The 19,899-nt window shown below is 35.9% G+C and overlaps 1 protein-coding gene across 3 annotated transcripts in view; it reads right to left on the bottom strand.

The window, feature by feature from the left end:
- LOC134207664 (death-associated protein kinase related) overlaps positions 1-19,899 on the bottom strand; it is a 469,439-nt gene that overhangs the window by 150,276 nt on the left and 299,264 nt on the right. The window lies entirely within an intron of this gene.

The following is a 19,899-nucleotide window of genomic DNA, read 5'->3' as shown; positions in this document are numbered from 1 at the left end:
ACAAGGAATATGCTCGGATGCTCAATTCCGTTCGTAAGCCCAAAAGTATTTCTTTTGAAAATAAAATAATTTAGTATGAAAGTCCAAAAAAATCAGTCGGATTCCTTCCGAAAGCCCAAATGGATTCCGCTTGAAATATCAAAAGAATTTGGATCTGAAGCTTAAAAGGATTCCATTCGAATGCCAGAAAGATTTTCGTACGCAAGCCAAAATAGTAACGTTCTAAATAACAAAGTAATTACGTCAGTCTCCGTTCGATAGCCAAAAAGGAGTCCGTTTGGAAGTATTAAAATATTCCACTCAGAAGCCCAAAAGAATTCCGATCCAAATTCCAAAAGGATTCCGTTCGGCACCTCAAATGGATTCCATTCGGAAGTCCAAAAAAATCCGTTCAGAAGCCCATACTATTTTTTAGAAAGTGGGAAGCCTAAATGAATTCCATTCGGGAACCCATAGGAGATCCTTTCAGAAGCCCAGAGGAAGGAATCCGTTTGGAAGCCTGAAAGGCGCTGCTCGGAAGCTTTCGTAAAGATTTCGTTCACAAGTCGAAAGGCATTCCTTTCAGCTGCCCAAAAAGATTCCGGTTAGAAGCCCAAAATGATTCTGATCGGAAATCTAAAATGATTCCGTTCGAAAGTCTAACATGAATCCGTTCGGAAACCCAAACAAATGTTGTTTAGGAGCCCAAAACTGTTCAAAAGTCCAAAAGAATTCCTATCGGGAACCCAAATTATTCGATTCGTCCAGCCCAAGAGGATTCCGTTCAGAAGGCATCGCTTAGAATACTAAAAGGATTCCGTTCAAATGTCGGAAAGCATTACGTTCAGAAGACCAAACATAAATATTCGTTTTGAAAGGCCAAAAAATCGTTCGGAAGTCTTAAAAGATTCCGTCCACAAGCCCATAATTCAGTTGGAAAAATCTAGAAATTCCGTCCAGAAACCGAAAAGAATACTGTTAGTTAGCCCCAAAGAATTCCGTTCAGAAGCCTAAACGGTTTCCATCGGAAGTGTCCAGAAGCAATCCTTCCAACATTCGGAAGTTCAAAAAGATTCGAAAGCCCAATAGAGTATCGTTCCGAATACCAAATTATTCCGTTCGAAATATCAAACGAATTTTGTTCGTCTTTCGAATTATTTTCCTCTATTTGAGTTCTAAGCGGAATTATTTTGAACTATTGAACGCAATCCTGTTGGGCTTCGGTTTGAATGTCTTATGGGCTTCTGAATTCTTTTCAGTTTCCAAACGAATTGCCACTTTTTCCGGCTCTCAGAAAACATTAGTTTTGCTTCTGGACGATTTTTTTTTAACTTTCGAACAAATTACATTTTAGGGACTCCCGAATGGAATCCATTGGGGCTTTTGAACGGAATGATTTTAGGCTTCCGAACGAAATTCTTTTGGTTTACGAAATTATTTCGATATTTCGAACGGATGTATTTCCGAACGAAACTCTATTGGGCTTTCGAATATTTTTGGACTTTCGTATGCACTTCTTCTGGACACTTCCAATGGAAGCCTTTTAGGCTTCTGAAGGGAATTCTTTTGGACTTCTGAACATAATCCTTTCCGACATTTGAACGAAATCCTTTTGGGCTTTAATGAATTCTTTGGAATATCCGAATGGAATAATTTAGATTTCCAAACGGATTTTTTTTATATTTGAACGGCCCCAAAGGATTCCATTCGGAATTCCAAAAAAGATTCCGTTAGAATGCCCAAAAGAATTCTGTTTGAAAACCCAAGGGAATTTCGTTCGGAAGCCCAAAAGGATTTCGTTTGAAAACTTGAAAGATTTTTGTGTGGAAGTCCTGAAGAAATCGGAGGCCCAAACGAATCTGATTGGAAGCCCGAAAGGTCCCATTTCGAAGCTCAACAGAATTCCGTACGAAAGTCCAAAGGGATTCCGCTTGGGACAAAAAGGATTCCATTCGGAAACCCAGAAAGATTTCATTTGGAAGCCTAGAAAGATTTCGTTTAGAGGGCCAAAATGATTCAGTTCCAGAATCCAACAGGACTTCGTACGCCCAAAGAAATATCATTCAGAAGCTCAAAAGAATTCCATTCGGCAGCCAAAATAGCTTTATTCGGAAATTCAAAAAAAAAATCCGTGAGGCCCAAAAGGCTTCAATCAGAAGTCCACAAGATTGCGTTCAAATTCGAAAAAGATTGAAAAGGAAAAGAAGTCCTAAAGAATTCCGCTTGGAAGCCAAGAAGACTTTTGTTCGAAATCCCTACAAAGTTCCGCTCGGAAGCTCAAAAGGATTCCGTTCATTAATCCAAATCAATCCATTCAGTAACATAAAAGTATTCCTTTCGGAGCTTAAATAAATTACGTAGGAATGCCCGAAAGAATTCCGCCCGAAGCCCAAATAGTTGCGTTCGGAACATCAAAAGAATTGCGTTCGAAAGTCCAAAATGATTCCATTCAGAAGTCCAAAATATACCCGTTCGGAAGCCCAAAAGAATTATGTCCGTCGGCCCCCAAAAGTATTCCGTTTGAAGATTAAAAGAATATCGGTTGGAAGTCCAAAAGAAATTTGGTTAGAGGCCCAAAAGAATTCCGTTCAAAAGTCCAAATAAATCCGTTCGAAATATTAAAAGAATTACGTTCGGAAGTCCAAAAAGATTTCATTTGAAAGCCCAGAAGGATTCTGTTTGAAAGCCCGAAACATTCCGTTCAGAAGTCCAAAAGAATGTTGTTCGATAGTCAAAATGGATTCCGTTCGGAAGCCCAAAGACTCCACTCACTCAGAAGTCTAAAAGGATTCCGATCCGAAATCAAAAAGGATTCCGTTAGAAATCTCCGATGGATTCCGTTACAAAATCCTAAAAAAATCCATTCAAAAGTCCAACAAATCCCATTAGGTCCATATCCATAGAAATATTATTCGGAAGCCCAGAAAGATTTAGTTAGGAAGCTCAAAATATCCCGTTCAGAAGCCCAAAAGAATTTTGTTCGAGAGTCAAAAAGTATTCCGTTCAAAAGCTGAAAAGGCTCCACTCAGAAGTCCAAAACAGATTCTGATTGAAAGCCCAAATGGATTCCGTTAGAAAGTCCCAATCCATTGGGAAGCCCAAAACGCTCCACCGAGAAGTCCAAAAATATGTCGTACCGAAGTCTAAAAAAAATTTCGATCGAAAGCCAGAAAGGATTGCAAACTAAAAGAATTCCGTTCGAAAGCTAATGAAATTCCGCTCGAAAGGCCAAAATGATTCTTTTCAGAAGCCTAACAGGATTCCGCTTGAACTCAAAAAGATTCCAAAAAATCCATTCAGAAGCTCAAAATATTTGTTTCAGAAAGCGGATAAAGGATTCTGTTGGAACGCTCAGTTGAATTCCGCTCGGAAAACAAAAAAAAATCCGTCCAAAAGCCCATAAGAGATCCATTCAGAAGCCCAGAAGAATAATCCGCCCCTAAGCCTATAAGGCGCTGCTCGAAAGCCTTCATAAGAAATTCGTTCGGATGACCAAACATATTCCGGTCAGAAGTCCAAAAGGATTCCGTTTGGAAATCAAAAATGATTCCGTTCTAAAGTCTAACACGATTCCATACGGAAGAACCAACATTCTTATTTGAGAGCCAAAAGAATTTCTCGATTGACAAAAGGATTCCGTCTGGAAATTCAAAAGAATTTCTTTTGAAAGCTCATCAGCTCGAAAGCTTTTTTCAAAAATTTCGTTCGGAAGTCGAAAAGGATTCCGTTTGGATGTCCAACAAGATTCCGATTAGAAGCCCAAAAGAATTTTGTTTGGAAATCTAAAATGATTTCGTTGCCGTTAGAAAGTCTAAAATGATTTCATTCGGAGGCACACAAATTTTTAACCGGGAGCCCAAAAGTATTCCGTTTGAAGGCTCAAAAAAATTCCATTCGGAGTCTCGTTCAAATACCCAAAAGAATTCCTTTCGGAAGCTCACACGAAAGATGCCTTTTAGCCTTCTGAACCGAATTCTTTTGGATTTCCGAATAGAATCGGGAACCCAAATGAATCCGATTCAGAAGTCTAAAAGGCATCTTTCGTAAGTTCAAAAGGATTCTGTTCAATAGTCGGAAAGCATTCCGTTCAAAAGCCTAAACAATCCGTTCGGAAGTCCAAATTAATTCCGTCCAGAAGTCCAAATAATTTCGTTCGAAAGATCAAAACATTCCGTTCAGTTCCGCCTAAAGGATTCCGTTCTGAGTCCCAAAAGAATTATTTTAGAGAGCCCGAATGAATTACGTTTGGAAGCTTTAAAGGCTTCCCACGGCAGTCCAGAAGGATTGAGTTCGGGGGTCCAAAAAGATTCCGTTAGAAAGCCCAGAAGAATGTTGTTCGAAATCCTAACAGAGTTCCGTTCGTAAGCCCAAAAAAAGATTCCGTCCAGAAACCCAAATGATTCCGTTCGAATTATTAAAAGAATTTCATTCATAAGCCAACAAGAATTCCGTTCAAAATATCAAAAGAAATCCGTCCAAAAGCCATTTGATCTGTTTGGAAGTCAAAAAAAAACTCTATTCGGAAGCACAAAAGAATTATGTTCGTAGGCCCAAAAGCATTCCATTTGAAATAAAAAGAGAAGAATATTGTTTGAAAGTCCAACATAAATTCGATCGGAAGTCCAAAAAAAACTGCGTTCAATAGTCCAAAAATATTCCGTTCAGAAACCCAAATAATTCCGTTTGAAATATTAGAAGAATTACGTTCGGAAGCCAGACAGGATTCCGTTTGGAAGTCCAAAAAGACTTCATTCGGAAGCCCAGAAGGATTCTATTTGAAAGCCCGAAACATTCCGTTGAGAAGTCCAAATAATTCCGTGCGAAATGTCAAGAGTTTAGTTCGCAAGCCTAAATTGATTCCGTTCGAAAGTCAAAAAGAATTTCGTTCAAAAGCCCAAATAATTCATTCGAAATACCAAAAGAATTTCGTTAGGAGCCAAAAATAATTCCTTCGGAAGCCCAACAGGGTTCCAGTCGGAAGTCCAAAACGTCATTCGAAAGCACGAAGCATTCCGTTAAGAAGCCCAAAAAATCGTTCGATAGTTAAAGTGGATTCCGTTCGGAAGCGTAAAGGTTCCACTCAGAATTTCAAAAGGATTCCTATCCAAAATAAAAAAAAAAAGATTCCGTTCGAAAGCCAAGAAGGGTTTCTGTTTGGAAGCCCAAAGAATTTGTTCAGGAGCTCAAAATATTGAGGCGGAAGGATTCCGTCTGAAAATTCAAAAGATTTTCTTTCGAAAGCTCATCAGCCCAAAGCCCAAAAGAATTCCGTTCAAAAGACCAAAAGGAAACCGCTTGAAACTCAAAAAGATTTCATTCGGAAACCTAGAAGAGAACCGTTCGGAAGGCTCGGAAGCTTTTATAAAAAAAATCGTTCGGAAGTCGAAAAGGATTCCGTTCAGATAGCCAAAAAGATTCCGTTCGAAAATATAAAATGATTCCGTTAGAAAGTCTAACATGATTCCATTCGGAGACACACAAATTTTTGATCGGGAACCCAAAAGTATTCCGTTTGCTGGACCAAAAGAATTCCATTCGGAAGCCCAAATACCCTAAAGAATTTCTTTCGGAAGCTCACAAATTCCAGTCGGAAACCCAAAAGAATTCGGTTCAGAAGGCAAAAAGGCATCGTTCGTAAGTCCAAAAAGATTATGTTCAAAAGTCGGAAAGGATTCCGTTCGAAAGCCCAAAAAAATCCGTTTGGAAGTCCAAAATAATTCCGTCCAGAAGCCCAAATAAATCCTTTCAAAAGATCAAAAAACTTCGATTCGTTCCGCCTAAAGGATTTCGTTATGAATCCTAAAAGAATTATTTTAGAAAGGATTCCGTTAAGAAACCTTGCAGGCTACCCTCGAAAGTTCAGAAGGATTGCGTTCGAATGTCTGAAAAGATTCCGTTAGGAAGCACAGAAGAATTTTGTTCGAAAGCCTAACAGTGTTCCGTTCGTAAGCCCATAAAGATTCCGCCAGGAAACCCAAATAATTCCGTTTGAAATATGAAAAGATTAAGTTCAGAATCAAAACATAATTTCAATCGGAAGCCTAATGTGTCTAATCCGTTCAAATGCCATGTGATCCATTTGGAAGTCCATGAAAATTTCGTTTTTCGGAAGCCCAAAACATCCGTTCAGAAACCTATTTTCCTTAAATCCGAAATAATATTCCGTTTGGAAATTCAAAATATTCTAGTCAGAAGCCTAATTAATAGGATTCTGTTTGAAAGTCTAAAATGATTTCGTAAAAAATCCAACAGGACAGGATTCCATTCGGAATCCGTTCAGTAACTCAAAGGTATTCTCTTCGGAGCCTAAATAATTCCTTACGAGAGCCTAAAAGGATTCCGTTCGGGATTATGAAAAGAATTAAATATGAAAAGAATTATATTCGAAAGCCCGAAGTATACCGTTCGGAATCCATTCGAAATGCCAAGAGATTTTCTATCGGAACCCTAAAAATATTCTGTTTGAAGGCCAAAACGAATTCCGTTCAAATAGTACTGTTACAAATATTTTAAAAAAATCGTTCGGAAGCCTAAAAGATAATGATTAACAGAGTTCTGTTCGGAAGCCCAATAAGATTTCGCCCGGAAACCCAAAAAAAAAATCCGTTCCAAATATTTAAAATAATCATTCAGAAGCCAAAAAGAATTTCGATCGGAAGCCTAAAAGGATTCCGTTCAAAAGCCATTTGATGAATTTGGAAGTCCATCAAAATTTCATTTTGGAAGCCCAAAAAATCCATTTTTTTAAAGCCGGAAAAAGATTCCGTTCGGATACTAAAAAAATGCCGTTCAGAAGGCCAGAAGAATTCCGCTTAGTATTCAAAAGATTCCGGTCAGAAACCTAAAAGAACTACGTTCGAAAGCCCAAATAAATTCAGTTCGAAAACTTCAGTCAGTCAGTCATTTCAGTCAAAAGTTCAAAAGAAATTCGATTGGTGGATTCCTTTGAAAGCCGAAAAGGATTCCGTTCGAAAGTCCAAAAATATTCCGATCAGAAGCCCAAATAATTCCGTTCAAAATTCCAAGAGATTTTAATTTGGATTCCGTTCAAATAGTTTTGTTACAAATATAAAAAAAAAAATCGGCCAGACGCATAAAGGATTCCGTTCGAAATCCGAGAAGAATTCCGTTTGGAAACCCAGCAAGGTCTCTGTTTGGAAGCTCAAAAGAATTTCGTTCGGTAGCCAAAATGGACTCCGTTCGGAAGCCCAAACTCAGAAGTCCGAAAGGATTTCGTTCCGAAATTTAAAAGCACTCAAATAGAAAGCCCAAATGGATTCCGTTAGAAAATCCAAGCCCAACATGAATCCATTCGGTCCAAATTCATAAAGATTCCGTTCGGAAGCCCAAAAGACTTTAATTAGATGTCAAAAGGATTTCGTTAAGAAATCCAACAGGATTCTGATCGAAAGCCCAAATGGATTCCGTTAGAAAGTCCAAAATAATTTCATTCGGAAGCCCAAAAGGCTCCACCGAGAAGTCCAAAAATATTTCGTTCCGAAGTCCAAAAAAGTTTCGATCGAAAGTCTAAAAGGATACTCAAATGAAATCCGCCCACAGCCCGCAAAAATTCCGTTCGGAAACCCAACAGGAGTCGGTCTAGAAGTCCAACAGTATTCCGGTCGAACTAAAAAAAAATTTATACGGAAGCTAAAAAAAAATCCGTTCAGAAGCCCAAAATATTTGTTTAGAAAACAGAAGAAATGATTCCGTTCGAAAGTCTAAGAGGATTCCATTCGGAAGCTCAAAAGAATTGCATTCGGAGACCCAAAAGGATTCCGTTCGGCTGTTCAAAAAGATTCCACTCGGAAACTCAAAATAATCGGTAGCCCAAAAGTATTCGATTCGGAAACTTGAAAGAATTTCACTCAAAAGTTCAAAAGAAATACGATCGGAGGCCCAGAGGATTTCTTTCGAAAACCGGAAAAGAATCCGTTCGAGAGGCCAAAAATGTTCCTTTCAGAAGCCCAAATAATTCCATAAGAATTTTTATTCGCCAACCCAAAAAGGCCAAAAATAATTCCGTTCAAACAGTTTTGTTACAAATATTAAAAGAATTTCGTTCAGCAGCCATTCAGAAAGAGTTCCGTTCGAAATCCAAGAAGAATTTCATTCGGAAGCCCAAAAACTCCGTTCAGAAGCTTAAAATATTTTGTTTTCCGAAGACCGGAAAGATATTCCGTTCAGAAGTCAGATGAATTCCTTTCGGAAACTCAAAAGAATTCTTATTATTATTATTATTATAATCTTTATTAAAGAGGTTTTTAGCCCAAGGCTAGTTCACCTCCGACAAAAGAATTCCGTTCGAAACCCGTGAGAGATTTCTCCAAAAAAAAATCCATTCAGAAACTCAACTCGGAAACCCAGAAGGAAAACCTTCAAAAACTTAAAAGGCGCTGCTCGGAAGCCTTAAAAAAATTTCGTTTGGAATTCGAAAAGGCTTCCATTCGGAAGCCCAAAAGGATTCCGCTTGAACCCAAAAAGATTCATTTCGGAAGCTTAGAAGAAATCCGTTCGGAACACTTAAAGGCACTGTCTGAAGCCTTAAAAAAAACTTCTTACGGAAGTCGAAAAGAATTGCGTTCGAAATAATTTCGTTCGAAAGCCCAGAAGGAACAAAAACAGAAGCCCAAAATAGTTTTGTTGATAGGCCAAAAAGGATTCTGTTCGGAAGTCTAAAAGAATTCCATTCAACAAGTCCAACATGATTCTGTTCAAAGCTCCAAGAATATTATATATAATAAATAAATAAATAAATAAATAAATAAATAAATAAATAAATAAATAAATAAATAAATGAATAAATAAATAAATTTTGAGGCCCAGAGGTATTCCGTTCGAAAGTCCAAAAATATTCTGTTTGAACATTTAAAAGAATTTTTGTCAAAATCTCAAAATAAATTCGGTCGGAGGCCCAAAAGACTCTATTTGGATGATTCCGTTTGCAAGCCCAACAAGATTCCGTTCGGAAGTCCAGAAAGAATCCGTTCGGATGCCCAACAGGAGTCCGATCAGAAACCCAAAAGAAGTCTATTCGGGAATCCAAAATAATTCCTTTCTAAAGTCCTAAAATATTTTATTAAGTCAGATTCAATTCGGAAACCCAAAAGAAATCAGTTTGGAATACTTCTTAGGAAAATAAGACTTCTTACGGATTTCCGAACGAAATCCTTGACATTTTAGCGGAGTTCTTCTCGGCCTCTGAACCAATCGAATCTCAGGTCTGTCAACAAAAAAAAAATTGGGTTAAATTTGATTGGATTTTGTTAAACTACCACAAATAAGAAATCCGTTCAGAAGCCTAAAAATCGCTGCTCTGAAGCATTTATGAAAACTTCGTGCGGAAGTCGAAAAAAAATCCGTTCGAAATCCCACAAGGAATCCGTTCGAAAGCCTTCATAAAGACTTTGTTCAAAAAAACGAAAACAGATTCGGTTCGGAAGCCCAAAATAATTCTGTTGAGAAGCACAAAGTATTGCGTTCGGAAGTTTAAAATGATTCCGTTCAACAAGTCCAACATGATTCTGTTCAAAGCTCCAGGAATATTTTGTTTTGAGGCCCAGAGGTACTCCGTTCGAAGGCCCAAAAGTTCCGAACACTTGACAGATTTTTCACAAAATCCCAAAACAAATTCAGTCGGAGTCCCAAAAGACTCTATTTGGAAGCCAAAATTGATTCCGTTTACAAGCCTAACAAGATTCCGTTCGGAAGTTCAGAAAGATTCCGTTCGAATGCCCAACAGGAGTCCGATCAGAAACCCAGAAGAATATACTATACGAGATGTAGAAATTTTGGCTTTCTCAGTCTTTAAAACCATTAAACGATTACCGTTTTACTCTGCCCGACGTTTCGGCCATTAGAGGACAAAAACGATTGACCAATTTTTCCCTTGAAAAGGCCACATCGAATGGCCGAAACGTCGGGCAGAGTAAAACGCTGATCGTTTAATGGTTTTAAAGACTGAGGTAGCCAAAATTTCTACATAAAACTATTTCCAGTCGTTTCCAATACCATACAAAGTCTATACGAGAATTTAAAAGAATTCCTTTCTAAAGACCTACAAAATCTTATTCGAACCTCCAAATATGGGCCTCATTGCTCATCTACTTTCGACGGCACTTTCCTATGACAGTTTGCATGGTATCCTCGTTTCGCGTCGAGGCGCGCACTGCCACCCAAGCTTCCATTCGGCAACCCAAAAGAATTCCGTTCGGTAACTCAAAAGAAATCCGTTTGGAATCCTTTTAAGGAAAATTATACTTCTTAAAGGATTTCCGAACGGAATCCTTGACTTTTTAACGGAGTTCTTCTTGGCCTCTGAACCAATCGTATCTTAGGTCTGTCAATCAAAAAAAAATCGCCGTAAATTTGATGGGAGTTTGTTCAACTACCACAAATAAGAAATCCGTTCGGAAGCGTAAAAGGCGATCGTCTGAAGCCTTTATAAACACTTCGTGCGGAAGCCGAAAAGAAAAAGCCCAAAATAATTTCGTTTAAAAGACCAAAAAACAGAAAAGATTCGGAAGCCCAAAATAATTCTCTTGAGAAGTCGAAAAGAATTCCGTTCGAAAGCCCAAAATAATTCCGTTCGGAAGCCATCATAAAGATTTTGTTCAAAAAACGAAAATAGATTCCGTTCGGAAGCCCAAAATAATTTTGTTGAGAAATCCAAAAAGATTCCGTTCGGAAATCCAAAATGATTCCGTTCAACAAGTCCAACATGATTCTGTTCAAAGCTCCAAGAATATTTTGTTTTGAGACCCATAGATACTGCGTTCGAAAGCCCAAAAGTATTGCGTTTGAACACTTAAAAGATTTTTTGTCAAAATCTCAAAATAAATTTGGTCGGAGGCCCCCGTAATCCCAAAAGAATTCCGTTCGGTAACTCAAAAGAAATCCGTTTGGAATCCTTCTTAGGAAAAATAGACTTCTTAAGAATTTCCGAACGGAATCCTTGACTTTTTAGCGGAGTCCTTCTTGGTCTCTGAACCAATCGTATCTTATGTCTGTCAATCCGAAAAAAAATCACGTGAAATTTGATGGGAGTTTGTTTAACAACCACAAATAAGAAATCCGTTCGAAATCCTAAAAGGCGCTGCTCTGAAGCCTTTATAAAAACTTCGTACGGAAGTCGAAAAGAATTCCGTTCGGAAGCCCAAAATAATTTCGTTCGAAAGCCCACAAGGAATCCGTTCGGAAAACTTCATAAAGATTTTGTTCGAAAAAACAAAAAAGATTCCAAAAAAATCTGTCTGTCAGATTTTTTGTCAAAATCCCACAATAAATTCGTTCGGAGGCCTAAAAGACTCTATTTGGAAGCCCAACAAGATTCCGTTCGGAGGTCTAGAAAGAATCCGTCCAGATGCCCAAAAGAGTTCCGATCAGAAACCCAAAAGAAGTCAATTCGGGAATCCAAAATAATTCCTTTCTAAAGCCCTAAAATATTTTATTCAAAAGTCCAAAAAGATTCCATTTGGAAACCAAAAAGAAAATCCGTTAGATAACTCAAAAGAAATCCGTATGGAATCCTTGAGAGGGAAAAAGTCTCACAAGCCTTCTTAGAGAATTTCAGAACGGATTCTTTGACTTTTTAACGAAGTTCTTCTTGGCCACTGAATCAATCGTATCTTAGCTATGTCAATCCAAAAAAATACGAAATAAAAATATTATTTCGTTATTTTTGGATAAATTTAGGCTAATTGTTGAACATATACTAAAATTACAGAAATATTTAGTTCAATCAAAGTTAATTGCCTATGTTCCGGGTATTGAACCACCCGACTTGAACATTAATTTAAATGTTCTGAAAGCTCAGATGTGAATATGTACATTACGTGGGAGATATAGATTTGAAAAATGTATTGGAGGTAACCTCTTTCCCTCCGATGGGACTCGAACCCACGACCCTCAGTACTGCGCATTCTAAGTAAGCTGTTGATTTGTTTTTTTAGAGATTTTGCGCTTATAGTGTTATATTATGAAACGAGGTCAAATTCTAGGTCGAACTCATGGAAAAATAAAGCCTTATCAAGTTTACTTGAACATTGAACAACCCATATACAAAACGCGTAATGGGTCACGAGAGGATAGGGGTCACGTATTTCGTATCGCCTCTAAACAACTCAACTTAACAACTCACTTTAATTGAAAAAAAAATGTCTTCAACTTCTTCAAGGTAAATTGAATTAAGCTCAGCTGATCGAAAATGCATCCAATGTATGTAACACAATGTATGTTCGTCAGAGTTTGTGACTTGCGAATTCCAAACAAAAGTAGACACAAAAAAACACAAACCTATCTAAAACACAAACGCAGATCGTTATGTGCTGTGACTTTGAGATTCCAGTTCGAAACTTGCTGAGATGTCGGCAAATCACCTTCTATGGAGTTAAGCCAGGCGAATTCTCATTTTTTAAAGACACTGAAGTCTCAGCCACAAAAATCAATGTTTTATCAAAATTTGATCAATATCAACTAGGAAAATCTTGAACATTTCATTATTAACTCTTATCAGTTCTGGTATTCATTAACGATTTATTAACAACCGGCTGTGTACGTGAGTGTGTGTTATGCATACGTAGTGTACGTACCGACCACTCTTGATTCAGTTACTCAGCGCCGGCGTGATCGTGTTTTCCAGCTTACTAAACCGGTGCAGTGATCAATGCGTCGTCGATGAGAACAACGCCGAGCGGCAATTGATTGAAAGGTGATGCCCAAATACCACACAGCAGCGCACCAAGCAGGCCCATATAACAATGAAACGCACCGCGGACGACGACGACGACGACTACACGACAGCCAGCGCGACCCATATCAATTATATAATTAAATCGATAAATACAAAATTATTATTATTGCCCGTTGGAGGTGCGATCGCGATCGCGAAGACGACCGTTATGGGAAGGGGGAATAATTTCCGAACCTTCAATTACGCCAATACTGACTGATCGCGGTGGTCGCTTGGCCGGCGGTAAAGTGAGACAGATAGATTATAATCGTGAAGGGAAAAAAACGAAACTGAGAACTCAAAACCAGAACAGTGCGGTACCAGGTGACGGGATCCGATGATTTACATGCGCGGGCTTTCCTTTCATGGTTACCCTCGCGAACGCGATCTCTCGCTGCTGAAGTCGAACTTCGACGGTAGGTACTGTAACGGTCCTTTTACGCCGCAACGATCGCTATGACCTCGGGGATGACTAATAGGCTAATAGGCTTTGTCATCCTATGCACTACGGTTAATACCGGGAATCAACAACGGCGCAAACCACAAAATTTGCATGATTTGTTGACCCAGTGCTGTGTGTTGCGACAACTCAGCACCAGGGCGCCCGAACTTCAAGATCGCAATCGCAAACGAACGAGGACCGCAAATTTACTTCTTAAGGGGCGTACCATTTGTTGCAACAATGTTGCTGCCGTTCTCTAAGCATAGGCTTTGACAGCGGAGTTGGTCTCGTTTTGTAAGTAAGCCTTGTCTTCCCGCTCTGCCAGCGACTGGCATCGCATGATACGGTGGTGGTGGTCTGTGGGATCCGGCGACCTCGGGCGGGATTATGCATGCCACTTTACAACATTGTTGTTCGCCAGCCGCAAGACGCAAGCTCGGTGCCGGCAATTTGAGATGTTACTATACTCGAGCTCGAGAGGAAATAATCCGCTGTAGTGCCGCGGCAGAGGCAGAATAAGGATCGGGACCATGAGTCCACAGTCTTTCTTTGGACATGTGCTTCCATAAATTATATTCTACATGGTACACATTGGCGTTGCTAGTTCCAATGCCTAGGGTGCTTTTTACCTCCAAACTGTTTTCTCAGATGCTTGTAGAAAAATGTTTTGCAATACATTCCAATAAAAACTAATCAATGAACTTCATGAAAAAGTCGTGAAAAAATATAAAGAGGGGCTTCTATGACAGTACATATTTCGAATTTCACCAAAAAAATCTTTTGAATTTCCGTTTCCAAATCATTTCGAATTTGTCAGAATGTCAATCAATTTATTTCATATTTCATTCTCCACTGGTCCAATGGGTGTTATGTGCCCTGCCCGTTGCCTCATGCCAGGTGTTAAGTCCCGCTTAACCTTTGAAAAGGTCCTAAGTAACATTTTTTTCATGAATTAATTTGAATAGCGCAATCAACATGAAAGCTTTTGATTGCAGTACTCAAATTAATTCATGAAAAAAATGTTACTTAGGTCCTTTTGAAAATTTAAGCGAGAAGTGTTCAGTCTGTACGACCTTTGGTCTTAACGAAAATCAGAGAATTCTGATTTCAGAGAATTTCTTAACGAAATTCAAAGAATTTCTTAACGAAATTCGAAGAATTTCTTAACGAAATTCGAAGAATTTCTTAACGAAATTCAAAGAATTTCTTAACGAAATTCAAAGAATTTCTTAACGAAATTCAAAGAATTTCTTAACGAAATTCAAAGAATTTCTCAACGAAATTCAAAGAATTTCTCAACGAAATTTAAAAAATTTCTTAACGAAATTCAAAGATTTTTTTAACGAAATTCATAAAAAAATTTAACGAAATTCAGAGAATTTCTTAACGAAATTCAGAGAATTTCTTAACGAAATTCAAAGAATTTCTTAACGAAATTCGAAGAATTTCTCAACGAAATTCAAAGAATTTCTTAAGCATGAGCATGAGCATTATGACCGCAAAATTCGTAGTTGCTACTCCGTGATTGACTGATCTTGCGAAATTGTACAGAGAACACAATGAATGGGGCTTGGGATTAGCTACCCATTCTCAATGTACACGTTTCGGGAGCTCAAATATTTAAAGTCAATAACGGCGCCGGCCACGTCCTTACGGTCATATAGGAACGGAAGGATTGTTAGTCCGGCTCTCGTTTCTACTAGAGACCGAGTATACCTCTGCATCTCCACGATTGTCTTGGGATAGGATATCGTTTTAGTTACAAAAGATAATTTATCTGGATTCACTTTGGTAAGCGATGCGGTCTATGGGATGGGAAATAACACTAATACGAGTTAAAAGTTAAAAAAAAACATGCACGACCGCACGGAAGCGCAGCACTCTGTACTCACTTGGTCGATGGCAACAGCAAACTATTGAAGAACGCGCTTTTTTCGACCTTGCACGATATGCGCATGAGCCACCGAACACAAGATAGTTATTTTATTTCTGAATTTCGTTAAGAAATTCTCTGAATTTCGTAAAAAAATTCTCTGAATTTCATAAAAAAAATCTCTGAATTTCGTAAAGAAATTCTCTGAATTTCGTTAAAAAATTCCTTGAATTTCGTTAAGAAATTCCTTGAATTTCGTTAAGAAATTCCTTGAATTTCGTTAAGAAATTCCTTGAATTTCGTTAAGAAATTCTCTGAATTTCGTTAAGAAATTCTCTGAATTTCGTTAAGAAATTCTTCGAATTTCGTTAAGAAATTCTCTGAATTTCGTTGAGAAATTCTCTTAATATCGTTAAGAAATGCTCTGAATTTCGATGAGAAATTCTCTGAATTTCGTTAAGAAATTCTCTGAATTTCGTTAAGAAATTATCTGAATTTCGTTAAGAAATTCTCTGAATTTCGTTGAGAAATTCTCTGAATTTCGTTAGGAATTCTCTGAATTTCATTACGAAATTCTCTGAATTTCATTACGAAATTCTCTGAATTTCATTACGAAATTCTCTGAATTTCGTTAAGAAATTCTCTGAATTTCGTTAAGAAATTCTCTGAATTTCGTTAAGAAATTCTCTGAATTTCGTTAAGAAATTCTCTGAATTTCGTTAAGAAATTCTCTGAATTTCGTTAAGAAATTCTCTGAATTTCGTTAAGAAATTCTCTGAATTTCGTTAAGAAATTCTCTGAATTTCGTTAAGAAATTCTCTGAATTTCGTTAAGAAATTCTCTGAATTTCGTTAAGAAATTCTCTGAATTTCGTTAAGAAATTCTCTGAATTTCGTTAAGAAATTCTCTGAATTTCGTTAAGAAATTCTCTGAATTTCGTTAAGAAATTCTCTGAATTTCGTTAAGAAATTCTCTGAATTTCGTTAAGAAATTCTCTGAATTTCGTTAAGAAATTCTCTGAATTTCGTTAAGAAATTCTCTGAATTTCGTTAAGAAATTCTCTGAATTTCGTTAAGAAATTCTCTGAATTTCGTTAAGAAATTCTCTGAATTTCGTTAAGAAATTCTCTGAATTTCGTTAAGAAATTCTCTGAATTTCGTTAAGAAATTCTCTGAATTTCGTTAAGAAATTCTCTGAATTTCGTTAAGAAATTCTCTAAATTTCGTTAAGAAATTCTCTGAATTTCGATAGGAAATTCTCAGAATTTCGTTAATAAAAATTCTGAATTTCGTTAAGAAATTCTCTGAATTTCGTTAAGAAATTGTCTGAATTTCGTTGAGAATTTCGTTTAGAATTTTCTTTTAGAAATTTCTCTAAATTTCGTTTAAGAATTCTCTGAATTTCGTTGCGAAATTCTCTGAATTTCGTTGAGAAATTCTCTGAATTTCGTTGAGAAATCCTCCGAATTTCGTTGAGAAATTCTCTGAATTTTGTTAAGAAATTCTCTAAATTTCATTGAGAAATTCTCTAAATTTCATTAAGAAATTCTCTGAATTTCGTTGAGAAATTCTTTGAATTACGTTAAGAAATTCTCTGAATTTCGTTAAGAAATTCTCTGATTTTGGTTGAGAAATTCTCTGAATTTCGTTAAGAAATTCTCTGAATTTCGTTAAGAAATTCTCTGAATTTCGTTAAGAAATTCTCTAAATTTTGTTAAGAAATTCTCTGAATTTCGTTAAGAAATTCTCTGAATTTCGTTAAAAAATTCTCTGAATTTCGTTAAGAAACTCTCTAAATATCGTTAAGAAATTCTCTGAATTTCGTGAAGAAATTCTCTGAATTTCGTGAAGAAATTCTCTGAATTTCGTTAAGAAATTCTCCGAATTTCGTTAAGAAATTCTCCGAATTTCGTTAAGAAATTCTCAGAATTTCGTTAAGAAATTCTCAGAATTTCGTTAAGAAATTCTCAGAATTTCGTTAAGAAATTCTCAGAATTTCGTTAAGAAATTCTCAGAATTTCGTTAAGAAATTCTCAGAATTTCGTTAAGAAATTCTACGAATTTCGTTAAGAAATTCTCCGAATTTCGATAAGAGATTCTCCGAATTTCGTTAAGAAATTCTTTGAATTGCGTTAAGATTTTCTCTGAATTTCGTTGAGAAATTCTCTGAATTTCGTTAAGAAATTCTCTGAATTTCGTTAAGAAATTCTCTGAATTTCGTTAAGAAATTCTCTGAATTTCGTTAAGAAATTCTCAGAATTTCGTCAAGAAATTCTGTGAATTTCGTAAAGAAATTCTCTGAATTTCGTTAAGAAATTCTATGAATTTCATCAAGAAATTCTGTGAAATTCGTTAAGATTTTCTCTGAATTTCGTTAGGAAATTCTTTTATTTCGTTAAGAAATTCTCTGGATTTCGTTAAGAAATTCTCTGAATTTCGTTATGAAATTCTCTGAATTTCGTTATGAAATTCTCTGAATTTCGTTAGGAAATTCTCTGAATTTCGTTAGGAAATTCTCTGAATTTCGTTACGAAATTCTCTGACTTTCGTTAAGAAATTCTCTGAATTTCGTTAAGAAATTCTCTGAATTTCGTTAAGAAATTCTCTGAATTTCGTTAAGAAAATCTCTCAATTTCGTTAAGAAATTCTCTGAATTTCGTTAAGAAATTCTCTTAATTTCGTTAAGAAATTCTCTGAATTTCGTTGAGAAATTTTCTGAATTTTGTTAAATAATTCTCTGAATTTCGTTGAAAAATTCTCTGAATTTCGATAAGAAATTCTACGAATTTCTTTAAGAAATTCATCGAATTTCGTTAAGACATTCTCAGAATTTCGTTAAGAAATTCTCTGAATTTCGTTAAGAAATTCTCCGAATTTCGTTAAGAAATTCTTTGAATTTCGTTAAGAAATTCTTTGAATTTTGTTAAGAAATTCTCTGAATTTTGTTAAGAAATTCTCTGAATTTCGTTAAGAAATTCTCTGAATTTCGTTAAGAAATTCTCTGAATTTCGTTAAGAAATTCTCTGAATTTCGTTAAGAAATTCTCTGAATTTCGTTAAGAAATTCTCTGAATTTCGTTAAGAAATTCTCTGAATTTCGTTAAGAAATTCTCTGAATTTCGTTAAGAAATTCTCTGAATTTCGTTAAGAAATTCTCTGAATTTCGTTAAGAAATTCTCTGAATTTCGTTAAGAAATTCTCTGAATTTCGTTAAGAAATTCTCTGAATTTCGTTAAGAAATTCTCTGAATTTCGTTAAGAAATTCTCTGAATTTCGTTAAGAAATTCTCTGAATTTCGTTAAGAAATGCTCTGAATTTCGTTAAGAAATTCTCTGAATTTCGTTAAGAAATTCTCTGAATTTCGTTAAGAAATTCTCTGAATTTCGTTAAGAAATTCTCGGAATTTCGTTAAGAAATTCTCTGAATTTCGTTAAGAAATTCTCTGAATTTCGTTAAGAAATTCTCTGAATTTCGTTAAGAAATTCTCTGAATTTCGTTAAGAAATTCTCTGAATTTCGTTAAGAAATTCTCTGAATTTCGTTAAGAAATTCTCTGAATTTCGTTAAGAAATTATCTGAATTTCGTTAAGAAAATATCTGAATTTCGTTATAAATTCTCTAAATTTCGTTAAGAAATTCTCTGAATTACGTTTAAAATTCTCAGAATTTCGTTAAGAAATTTTCAGAATTTCGATAAGAAAATCTCTGAATTTCGTCAAGAAATTCTTTAAATTTCGTCGAGAAATTCTTTGAATTTCGTTGAGAAATTCTCTGAATTTCGTTGAGAAATTCTCTGAATTTCGTTGAGAAATTCTCTGAATTTCGTTGAGAAATTCTCTGAATTTCGTTGAGAAATTCTCTGAATTTCGTTGAGAAATTCTCTGAATTTCGTTGAGAAATTCTCTGAATTTCGTTGAGAAATTCTCTGAATTTCGTTGAGAAATTCTCTGAATTTCGTTAAGAAATTCTCTAAATTTCATTAAGAAATTCTCTGAATTTCGTTAAGAAATTCTCTAAATTTGTTTAAAAAAATCTCTAAATTACGTTAAGAAATTCTCTGAATTTCGTTAAGAAATTCACTGATTTTGGTTGAGAAATTCTCTGAATTTCGTTAAGAAATTCTCTGAATTTCGTTAAGAAATTCTCTGAATTTCGTTAGGAAATTCTCTGAATTTTGTTAAAAAACTCTCTGAATTTCGTTAAGAAATTCTCTGAATTTCGTTAAGAAATTCTCTGAATTTCGTTAAGAAATTCTCTGAATTTCGTTAAGAAATTCTCTGAATTTCGTTAAGAAATTCTCTGAATTTCGTTAAGAAATTCTCTGAATTTCGTTAAGAAATTCTCTGAATTTCGTTAAGAAATTCTCTGAATTTCGTTAAGAAATTCTCTGAATTTCGTTAAGAATATCTCAGAATTTCGTTAAGAAATTCCCCGAATTTCGTTAAGAAACTCTCCGATATTCGTTAAGAAATACTCAGAACTTCGGTGAGAGATTCTAAGAATTTCGCTAAGAAATTTTACGAATTTCGTTCAGAAGTTCTCAGAATTTTGTTAAGAAATTTCCCGAATTTCGTTGAGAAGTTCTCAGAATTTCGTTAGGAAATTCTCAGAATTTCGTTAAGAAATTCTCAGAATTTCGTTAAGAAATTCTCAGAATTTCGTTAAGAAATTCTCAGAATTTCGTTAAGAAATTTTCTGAATTTCGTTAAGAAATTCTCCGAATTTCGTTAAGAAATTCTCCGAATTTCGTTAAGAAATTCTCCGAATTTCGTTAAGAAATTCTCCGAATTTCGTTAAGAAATTCTCCGAATTTCGTTAAGAAATTCTCCGAATTTCGTTAAGAAATTCTCTGAATTTTTTAAACAAATTCTCAGAATT

Source organism: Armigeres subalbatus, chromosome 1 (assembly GCF_024139115.2).
Source record: "Armigeres subalbatus isolate Guangzhou_Male chromosome 1, GZ_Asu_2, whole genome shotgun sequence".
NCBI classification, from domain to species: Eukaryota; Metazoa; Arthropoda; class Insecta; order Diptera; family Culicidae; genus Armigeres; species Armigeres subalbatus.
Note: the sequence above shows the minus strand (reverse complement) of the source record. Positions and strands in the feature narration are given on the sequence as shown.